The 8,869-nt window shown below is 40.0% G+C and overlaps 1 protein-coding gene and 1 non-coding gene across 4 annotated transcripts in view; both read left to right on the top strand.

Moving 5' to 3' along the window:
- The window catches only part of p2ry6 (pyrimidinergic receptor P2Y6), a 13,630-nt gene that overhangs the window by 812 nt on the left and 3,949 nt on the right, over positions 1–8,869 (top strand). Inside the window, exon 1 of one of the 3 annotated variants that reach the window (XM_020619951.1) lies at positions 2,386–2,461. The exons of the other annotated variants lie outside the window; for them this stretch is intronic. The gene's annotated coding sequence lies outside the window, so the exon portion shown is untranslated. Of the gene's footprint in view, positions 1–2,385; positions 2,462–8,869 lie in introns of those variants that run through there. 3 annotated transcript variants of the gene reach the window in all.
- On the top strand, positions 4,807–4,879 carry trnaa-agc (transfer RNA alanine (anticodon AGC)). Its single transcript has one exon. It is a non-coding gene; the product is annotated as a tRNA-Ala (tRNA).

The raw sequence follows: 8,869 nt of genomic DNA, 5'->3' as shown, positions 1-8,869 counted from the left end.
ACTTATAGAAATACAAAATCTTTTTTTGGTTGTACGTATAGCATGAACTTTTAGATTTAACTGGCCCATTAAATTATATCCCCCTTCCCTTTTGTCAAATAACTTTTGGATTCCACCAGGTAATAAGTCATTCCTGGCTTTATACATAAACACAGCGGTCTTATATTCCACTAAATCAAAGAATTTTAACAATTTAGACTGTATGAAAACTACCTTTGTGTGATCCCTATACCCCAACTTGTGCACAATTCTAATATACACTAAAGGCTGCAACTTTCTCTCCATCCATCTATTATCCTATCCTGAAGTGCGGGGCTGACGGGCTGGCATTATACTGCAGCTAAAAGTACTTAGTAACTATCAGTCGAGCTAACTGATGTGACTGATATGGCGACGTCTCACTCTGTTGGAGATGATGGAACGACAGAGAAGCACTCTGGTTATTGTGGTACAGAGTGATGCCTCCTTATCTCATAAACGATCTTTGGCTGCAGCAAGGTCACAAACCTGACAGCAGCTACTTTCATTTTTTCCTGTGATCAATGTAATTTGCGGAGCTGGTCATTTTAACCCTGGGGTGGTGTGGGGGTGTTAAGATTTCTGGCCAAATCATCATCTCACCCACCCTTCGTTTCCAGTCAGCCTTTTTACTGTTGGCCATCTATTAAAGACATTAAATATTAGTCTGATAATCAGATTGAAATTTCTAGTTGTTATTTCTGTAAGTCAGTTTATAACAACTTGTAAGGTTGCACTCTCATCTGACCTATCGACATTGTTCTATCACCGTTTTTCATGAATGTGTCTAGGATGCCAGCTAACTGTACACAAAACACAACAGAATAACATCCCTGTTCTTAATCCTGTCTGCTAACATCTGATTGGACACTTGCTTTTCTGGCTGAGGGAGCCAGCTTTCAACATCAGACATATATACATTTCTGAACAAATGTGAGACGTGGGTATTGTTTTCAAGTTCTTGAATCGGGTTAACAACATACAAATACACAGAAATAGCATCAACAACAGTTTCCTTCATCATTATAAATCACATTAAATGTTCTAAGTGCCTGCTGTCATAACATTGTTTAGGCTTTGGCAGGATGGATATGTCGCTGGCTACTGGGTGGTTAAGGCTAAATAAATCAAAATGCCCCCCACCCAAACCAGAAATCTAGAGAAGAGGATTAGAGCCACTATAAAAACATTATTTGAGTTCTGACTTTAAACTCTCAGAATTCTGAGAAAAAAGTCAGAACTCACATTTTTTTTTTGCCAGTGGCCTTAGTCCTCTTCTGTAGAAATCCACTTGAATGTCTGAAGAATGAAGTGAAAGTGTGACCTTTGCCCCACTGTCCTGTCTCAGTGTTTTACTTCTTTCATTAGAGTTGCATTAACTTCCCCTCTGTGTGGCAACCACCTGACAAGACACACATAGACCAGCCTGAAGTGCTCTCTGTCAGTCCCCCTGGTGAAATCCTCTGTCCAAATACTTACCGTAACATGCAATGACATGTTTTTGCTTACAGGTTACAGTAAATGATTACTATAAGACCACTGTTTACTTTCCTCTGCTGCCTTGAGTGTGATTCAGTGGTACTGGCCTAACAATGTGGCTTCCTGCCGCCAGACGGGATTTGATACTATATTAATCCTCAAGGTTTAGTCTAGGCTTGAAGCAATGCCCATATTTGTAGCTAAAACTTTTAGACTTTTTCTCTGGAAATGAAACAGTCAGTCCAAACAGATAATGAGAGATGACCAAGAAAGTTCAAAAGTGTGCTGTTGACTTTAGGACCTTAGAAACTATATTGTCATTGTATAAACATGTAGTGAAAAAAATGGTTGCAGTCACTTCACTGTGCAAAGACAATGTAACATAAGCCTAATCCCTATATCTGTAAATTGTTAAATAATAAATATTAAGCATAATAGTAATTAAAATGACTAAATAAAAGCATAACATTAATAAGATTTGCTAATTAAAACCCATGAGTGCATACATTTCCACTTCATATCAGTGGATTATGTTGGTTCACTTGGACAATGACACTGGAGTGGAAAGTGTTCTTTAATCTGGGTGTTCTGACCTTTATGTTCCTGTGACCATCCCTGAAGGCAGAGGAGCAAAACATCCAGGCTGAGAAGGGTCCTCTAATATTTTTAAGGCCCTGTTGATACAGATGTGTTTTAGATAGATTCCATAGAAGGAAGCTGTGATTTTCTGAGTCACTCTGGTGATTATTTGGAGAGACTGTTTGTACAGCTGCCAAATCACACAGTGATAGGAGATTTAAGCACACCCTTATAGTGCGCTTCTATAAAAAGGCACCAACAACTGTTTTGTTATTTGCGTCTTTCTCAGATGCCACAGAAAGTACCATCATTCATCTGCTTTTTTGTTTATGGCTGCTGTTTTTGTCCTTCACATAGTATCATCAAGGACAGTGTGAATGCCAAGGTAGGTGAAAGAAGAAATCCTCTATTCCTATTCCTACTAACTCTATAATGAGGTTTTTTGTTTTTGTTGTATTCATGTCCAGGCTGTCTCATCATTATTCTTAATAATGGATGGATAGATAATGGTCGTGTTGTCTGAATATTTTATAATGTTATCATTATTATGAGGGAGCAGACAGTTATGGATATACACCAATCAGCCATAACATTATGATCACCTGCCTAACACCGTGTCACTCTCCAGCTCACTGTGCATCTTCTGTGAATCTGTTTGCTTCCAGTTCTACTGTCAGGAAGAGCACGAATGTGTCAAACATTCAGTGAAAAACTTCTGTAAAAGGAGTGAAAACTGTGGTGGTGAGGATGAGTTAGAGAGAATTGTTTGGACAAATTCAACAGCCTCCCCACTCTAGGTGTGATATCATCACTATAGCTGCTGAATGTTTCTCTTCATAGAGACCAGTGTACAGTGTTTCTCATTTTCAACCATTTTAACAAAGATTCAAATAAATTTTAATCTTTTGAAAAGTACAAATGGAAGTTAAAAGTTTAATCTACAGTAGATCAACATCATCATCAGTGAGCCTTGGGCATCCATGACCCTGTCACCAGTTCACCATTTGTCCTTCCTTAGACACTGTAGGTAGGTACTAACCACTGCAGACCAGGAACACCCAACAAGACCTGCAGTGTGGGAGATGATCTGACCCAGTCGTCAGACATCACAGTTTCTCCCTTGTCAAAGTCACTCAGGTCCTTACGCTTGCCTATTTTTCCTGTTTTCAACACATCAACTATGAGGACTGGATGTTCACCTGCTGCCTAATATAACCCACACACTGACAGGTGTCAGTGTAACGAGACAATCAGCGTTATTCACGTCACCTGTCAGTGGTCATAATGTTATGGCTGATCAGTGTATATGGTGTTGAGAAGTGGACTAAGGACACATCATTGTGAGGGCACCAGTACTGATGGAAAGAATGGAAGCACTGACTTTCACTGATTGGTTCCGATTGGTCAAAAAGTCCAATATCCACATGGACACTGGAAGCCAACTTCCAGAAGCTTTGCAATTAAAAACAAGCACCTGTTCTCATCTACCTTGTATTTACTTTAGGTGCAGCTGATGTGTTTAAAATGTCTCCAGTGAAATGACCACAGTGTCTGACAGTCTTGTATTAGCCTGCACCCTATTAGCTAAGATGAGCTAAGATGGTAAAGTGGGTTTTTTTGTAATTAAACCAAAGCACTATGACATTTGTTACATACAGTTTGCCACTGCAGCTGAATCTGCCTTTGCTGTGAAAGTGAAATACTGTATGCTGTTTATCAGAACAAGCATAAAAGGTGTTCCCTGATTTGTACATTGGTGATGCTGTATAAGTTTGAGTTCATGTCTCTATATTTGTCATTATGGCAGATAAATATACTTAAATGCTGTATTTTAGCCTGTTTTTTGTGTGTATGCAGGATGCTTGACTGCTAGTGTGTGCCTACAAATGGGACTGTAAGGTGTGGTGCTGATTTTAGTTTCCTTCCTTGTCATTTTGTGTGTCATGAGTGTGCAGGCAGCCTGTCTGTGAGTGTGTTAGCGAATGAGCACTGTGCCGGAGGGTGAGGAGCAGCGGGCATGAATCATTGTGTAGTGTGGCCAGGGTCAGTAAAGACCAGACACTAGTTCCCTGCCCTTTGTTCAACTCAACATCTTTCTCATTTGTTCATTTACAGACAGAGAGCATCTGTGTGTACAGTATACAGTGTATGTCTTTATGTGTGCTTATCTGCCAGGTAACTGCTCATTTAGGTTAGGTTACTTATAGAGGAACATCTCCATAGGCAATTAGACAGATACAGAGTGACTGGCACAGCTAGTGAATCCTGGTTGTTATGTATGTGAGCCTGTCTGAGTAGTGGAATTGTTGGTTTAAACTCATGAAAAAATGAATTTGTTTAGTGATTAATTCATATAAGTTGTGCAAAATCATCACTGAACCATTTAAATTTAACACAAATGTCAAACATTTGCTCTTTTCAGCATTTCATGTGCAAGAATTTTAATCAACTTTTCTGACTTATATTTGTAATTCCAATTGCTTTGGGGTTTGGACTTTAAGCTCAAAATAATAAGCAATTTAAAAACAGTGACGGGGCTGGGTTCCTGATGGTACCAGATCCATGTGCTAAATCAACATTAAAACATTTTACTGTATGTGGTGCCTGATTTACAACTCTGCTGGGGTTACATTCACTCAAATGGTTTATAAATAATCTTGCAGCACCTTCAATGCTGTGCAGGGTGTCAGTGGCTGATAACATTACTCCTGTTACAGGCTTGTGGGCATGGGGGAATTAGCTCAAATGGTAGAGCGCTCGCTTAGCATGCGAGAGGTAGCGGGATCGATACCCGCATTCTCCACTAAGCTTTTTGACTGTGGATACATGCAGTACAAGGTAATGGACTCCTACAGCTTGTTAGTTGTTCCACTGAAAACGGTGTGAAAGATCATTGAATTCCATCATATTGCTGAACAAGAGTGCTCAGAGAGCTCATGTACCTCTGCAAAGTATGTATAACATTTACTCACTCAAGTGGATCCCAGAACATCACAAAATGTGTCGCCAGATCGGATCCAGATCATCTTTGAGGGTATTAAGAAATGGATATGGTCTGGAGAGTAGCTGTGAAGAAACACAAACAGTGCAGATACGACCACTTAGAGCCATGTGATTACTGTTGGCTTTCTGTCTGAGTGTTTAAAATTGGCAGCAAGACCATATCAAACACACACATAAACACCACATAATTCAAGAGCACTCTTTATATACGCTGTTCACTCTAAGTGATCCCTGTAATAAGCAGAAATATACTGTGTATTTAATTATTGTTAAAGTTACAATAAAATAGCACATTGCTATTACTGAAAGTGAAATGTAAGTCAGCAGTGTCTCCATTAAATATTTTGATTTGAATCCATTAGTCGTTGACAGTCTGACCATAAAAATCAATAGTATACAGCATGTCTTATTTATGAGCTCAATAGCTTTGCCAAGGGGATTGTATTTTTGGTTCCGTGTGTTGGTTAGCAGGACAAACAGCTGGATGGATCATCAGTGTACTTGGTGCTGACATTGGAGGGAACCAACCCTAGAATTGATTAGATTTTGGCTGAAAAGGGTCAAAGGTCAAGGTCACCCAAAATAATGAAACTCACAAAAATCCTCATCTTTAACATGGGGCAAAAAAATTTATATCTCTGTCAAAAATTATCAAAATCATTTGAAATTTGAAAAACATATGCAGGGCGACAACCTCTAGCACCACACCAAATTTCATTGGAATTTAAATTTGGGATTTTAAATTTCGTATCTGACGGCCATTTAACTTTAACACAGAAAACCCCATTTAATACATATATTCTGCCATAACTTGGCCTGTAATGAAGACAGAACATTGAAAAACAGTATAACTGCCTATCATACCCTCGATTTGTTCGGGATCAAGGATTTTAGGGCACATTTTGTGTTGTTTTTTATTTTAAACTGAAATGGTATGTTTGAGATTAACTGGAGACTGAGAGTCATATTTAATGGCCAAGTATGTTTAAACATACAAGGAATTTGACTTTGTTCCAGAGGCTCAGTGTGATTGTAAGGCACCAGGAAAATAGAAGATGACAATGCTAAAAAACAAAATAATAAAAGAGGATAAGAACACTGAAGATAAAAAATATAAACATGTGCATTCAAATTTGAAACATGTGCAATCCAAATTATGAAAAGGATGAGAGAACAAGAGAGACAGCATTTATAAATATGGCAGAAGAGCTTTCAGACTGATATATAATGGTTATATTTACAAGTTATTGCACTGTGGTGAATGCTGTGCCTTGTCATACAATCATGGGTTAAGTGTTCATCAGAGTGACGGCCTGGGAAAAGAAACTGTCTCTGTGCCTGGTTGTCTTGGGGAGGAGTTCAAACACTTCATGTCCAGGATGTGAGGGGTCTGCAGAAATCTTCTCTGCCCTCCTTTTGACCCATGAAGTGTACAGGTCCTCCATGGAGGGCAGGCTCACACCAATGACCTTTTCTGCAGTCCTGACTGTCCGCTGAAGTCTGTTCCTGTCCTGTTTGGTTGCTGAGCCAAACCAGACAGTGATGGAAGATCAGTGAACAGACTCAATGATTCCTCTGTAGCACTGTATCAGCAGCTTCTGGGGCAGGTTGAGCTTCCTGAGCTTCTCCTGAAGTCCACTGTCTCTCCACGGGCTTAAGCGTGTTCAGTTCCGAGTTGTTTGGACTGCACCACAGGGCCAGCTGTTCAACTGACACTCAACTGTTCATCCATTTTTATGAGCAATTATCATCTTCATTGCCATATGATTATCTCCACTGCAGTACCAGTCCTAATGATGTGTAAATCGTCAATATGGGAATTTGTTTCACTTGGCAGAGTTCAGCTGTTAACTCTGCTTTGCTTTGTAGACAGATGATTTGCTTCCTAGAGCGTGTTAAGATCCAGAATGTTTTTTCTCTCTGTTAATTAGACAACTTAAAGTGTACACTAGACAAAGGAGACCTCCCAGTGACCGGTTTCCTTCTGTAGTAAAGTAAACAGTGTATTTGTTTTCAAGTTCTTGCTCACTCAATGTTGTTGCTGCTTTTGCTTGCCAGTTATGAATCATAACAAGCACAAAGCAAACTTAAAGCAGTAGGCTTAGATGGAAACTGATGGTATTTTGCTTTCTTAGAAACTGGGCTTATTGGACCTGAGAAAGGCAGAACTAAACACGCAGCCACCCTTAAGAGACACTTCATGGTTATACCAAGTGCCCATCTTTCTTCTTAAAGTTTATTTATGTGAATGACATTCATAACGTCACTGGCCCTTAAGATTCCCAAGAAAGCTGGTCTCGGGCCCTTTATTGTTTTGAGACATGCTGGTCAACAGATCAGAAATCTAAATTCATCGTCAAATAAAACAGACTGGTGCAATTTTCCTTTGTAATTCTTCTGCTGTGCTTGATCATTGGCTCAGTGAAGTGAATTGTTTTATAGGCTGCTGGCACTGCTGCCTCCGCCTCTTCACCTTCAGCTACTCTATAGGAAATCATGCATGACTGTTGCTCACAACCATCTGCAGGCACCCAGACAGAGGAGTTAACATACAACATGCACACTTTATAAGACCGCATGTATACGCACTTTCACACCGCTGAAGGGGTGTTAGTTGTGAAATACTGTTGCATTACAGTCTGACAAGGATACAGAGGAAACAGCTTAAGCTAATCACTTACTCGCCCACGTGCTGCCATGGAGGAAATGGATATGATTGATGTTGATGGATGAAAATGAATATTGTTGACTGATCCCAGAGTATGAAAGCCTGTTCCAGACAATGTGAGTGGGAGACCAAACAGTCTGCAATGGTTTTCATTTCAAAACTTGCAGCTGTCCACCTTATGCTTCATATAAAGTAATGGAAGGATTGAATTACCATAATCTAATGGGCTGGCTCTTATTTTATTGCCATTTATTTTAGTGTAGTACTACTACTACTAAATTAGTACCTAATACTTGTAAATAAGTGCTTACTAAGTCCTTACCTTATAATCACCTTGTCAGAACAGGTTTTACAGTAGGAACTTCTGGTATATTAAGTTTTTTACTCCAGGCCTGTTATATCAGCTGTTCTGTCTTTCTTTCTGGATTTTTTTCTGTTTAGCATTTTGGCTAAATTAGAGTATTACTATGTGCCGGTATCAAATAGTTATAAACTGAATACTAAACATAGAATGTGGACTTGTCCCAGCTGGTCCTGGACTAAAATCCCAAATCCATAAATAGGGAGGGCCCAGGATGACTGCTCCACTGTGATGTTTGAGATGCTGGGGATACAGATCAGACACATACTGATGTTTGGTGCCCTCTGGTGGGGAAAGTCTTTATGGCAGCACTTTTATCACCTGGGCACTGAAAATCTCAAAGCATTCGTCTTCCACTTGATTTTTCACTACTGTTAATAACTGGTTCAGCGTTTGTGGTGTGTGCTACATTTTGTGTTGTAAATCCACAGGTGGTTGTGACCACACCATGGGGCCAGCTGCTCAATCTCCCGTTTGTAGTCACCTTCTTGGATGAGATCGTTGATTGCTTTGTCATCTGAAAGCTTCAGGAGTTTAACAGAGGGATCCTCGGAGGTGCAGTTGTTTGTGTAGAGGAGGAACAGCACACATCCCCGAGGGGCGCTTGTGCTGATTGTCTGGGTGCTGAATGTGCTTTTACCCAACTTCACCTGCTGCTTCCTATCTGTCAGAAAGCTGGTGATCCACTGACAGATGGGGACAGGCACAGTGAGCTGGGTCAGTTCAGAGTGGAGGATGTCTGGGATGATGGTGTTGAATGC

This window comes from Monopterus albus, unplaced genomic scaffold (assembly GCF_001952655.1).
Source record: "Monopterus albus unplaced genomic scaffold, M_albus_1.0 scaffold229.1, whole genome shotgun sequence".
NCBI lineage: Eukaryota > Metazoa > Chordata > Actinopteri > Synbranchiformes > Synbranchidae > Monopterus > Monopterus albus.
This window is presented reverse-complemented; position numbering and strand designations above follow the sequence as displayed.